The sequence below is a fragment of the Rattus rattus genome, chromosome 5 (assembly GCF_011064425.1).
Source record: "Rattus rattus isolate New Zealand chromosome 5, Rrattus_CSIRO_v1, whole genome shotgun sequence".
Classification (NCBI taxonomy): Eukaryota; Metazoa; Chordata; class Mammalia; order Rodentia; family Muridae; genus Rattus; species Rattus rattus.
Genome location: NC_046158.1, coordinates 109,007,936 through 109,010,413, shown reverse-complemented (window position 1 = coordinate 109,010,413; position 2,478 = coordinate 109,007,936).

Sequence of the window (2,478 nt, the reverse complement as noted above, 5' to 3'; positions counted from 1 at the left end):
AATGACAAATTCAATGAGAGCTGGTGGGACAATGAGCACAGTGAGCTCATGTCTTCAATGTTGTGTTAAAAACAAAAGCTGTGCAGACTGTTGTCATTGCTGCTCCAGATGACATTGTAGGATGTTTTCCTCATCCTTGTCTGAAACAAACACAATGATATTAATTGTAATGCCTGGAACTGAAAACCTGTTTCAAAGTCTATGTGTAGGAAGGTTACAGCCCACAAGGAAGAATCTACCATTGGTGTGTGTGTGTGTGTGTGTGTGTGTGTGTGTGTGTGTGTGTGTGTGAGAGAGAGAGAGAGAGAGAGAGAGAGAGAGAGAGAGAGAGAGAGAGAGAGAGTTTGGTTTGTTTTCTGAAGGGGTAAGGCATCAAACTGTATCCTAAGTCTTTGTATTTAAAGCTATTGAATGGTGTTATTCAGGATGATATTTTCTACTTCATTCCATATGCCTATGAATTTCATGAAGTCATTGTTTTTGATAGTTGAGTAGTACTCAATTGTGTATATGTACCACATGTTTTGAACCCATTCCACTGTTGAAGGGCATCTGGGTTCTTTCCAGGTTCCGGCTATTATAAATAAGGCTGCTATGAACATAGTGGAGCATGTGTCTTTGTTATATGTTGGGGCATCTTTTGGGCATATGCCCAAGAGAAATATAGCTGGGTCCTTGGGTAGTGCAATATCCAATTTTCTGAGGAACCTACAGACTGATTTCCAGAATGATTGTACCAGTCTACAATCCCACCAACAATGGAGGAGTGTTCTTCTTTCTCCACATCCTCACTAGCATCTGCTGTCGCCGGAGTTTTTGATTTTAGCCATTCTCAGTGGTGTGAGGTGGAATATCATGGTTGTTTGATTTGCATTTCCCTGATGACTAAGGATGTTGAACATTTCTTTAATTGATTTTTGGCCATTCGAAAATCCTCAGCTGAGAAATGTTTTGTTTAACTCTGTACCCCATTTTTAATAGGGTTATTTGGCTCTCTGGAGTCTAACTTCTTGAGTTCTTTGTATACTCTAATTGCTGCTAATTTCTTAAGTCCAGTTAACCACTATCAATGGTTCTAGTAGCCCCTTCTCTTCTTTTTTTTTCCAGTTCTTCATTTGGCTTTATTTTGTATTTACACAAATGTATCTGCTTAGACACCTTACAGGGTTTATGAAAATTAATGTAAATGAAGAGACTCTATAAATCAAACTCTGCCTTAAATATTCTAAAGCAGAATTCTATAGAAATTGGTTGCAGAAAAGGAAATAGATAAAACAGCAACAGTATTACTACTCTAAAAAACAAAAATAATATAAAGAGATAAGTAGTATGGTAAAAACTTAATGACTCTATGCTTCAAGTAGATGCATATAAATTTCATTAATGCAAATCAAACTATCAGCACAATAGGTCCCTTTACATTTAAAGGTTCTCTGTGATTACCAAAGCTGCCCATAGGAAAAACCCTTGCAGCTGAATTTCCTTTTCATTTTAACTCATTACTTATACATTGCTTGTGGCTGTTAATTTTTAAAATGTGAGATCAAAGGAAGTATTCTTCCACATCTCAAAATTGAATTTGTTCTTATCATAGATTTTAGTAACCTCCACATATGAAGGTTTTAAATATTCTTAGCAAGTCTATAATTCTTGCTTTTTCATATAATGGAGTCATTTTGTAGCTTCTCCTCCATGGATCTGAATGGCCAGCATAATTTCTCTTGCACTTTGGAGGTATTATTATGCTAAATAAGGGTTATATGAACACAGGCTCTATGATGATACCATCACAGGACTTCAGACATTTTAGACAGCTAAGTAAGAGGCAAGAGACATTAGTACATAGTGTGGGGATTCACATGGAAATTCAGAAAGAAGATTCAGAGCCAGGTGGAAATGGAGAGGGATGAGAATTCTATGCTGCTAGATATGCCATCCAATATAAAGTTTATCAAATATTTATTTATAAACATTTTCATTAAAGATTTTTGGAGTATGATTGAACCTATATTATTAAGCAGGAGAGAGAAAACATAGGGAAAAGATGATACTCTTTGGTTGGTGGCTCAGTCTCTGGGAGCTCCTGGTGGTCTAGTTTAGTCGACACTATTGCTCTTTCTGTGGAGTTGACATCCCCTTCTGTTCCATCTACCCTTCCCCTAACTCTTCCATAAGGGTCCTCAACCTCCACCCAATGCTTTGATCTGTCTGAATCAGCTGCTGGGTAGAGGACAGCCATGCTGCTTCCTGTCAGCAAATACAACATAGCATCAAGAATAGTTTTAGGGATTGTGCCTGCCCATTGAATAGATCCCAACTTGGGCTGATCACTGGTGGGCCATTTTTTTAGTCTCTGCTCCATTTTTCTCCCTGCATTTCTTTTAAACAGGAGCAATTTTGGTCAAAAGTTTTGTAGGTGGGTTGGTGTCCGCAGAGTCCAATGGGGGTCCTCTCTGACCAGTGGAGGTGATCTCTTCA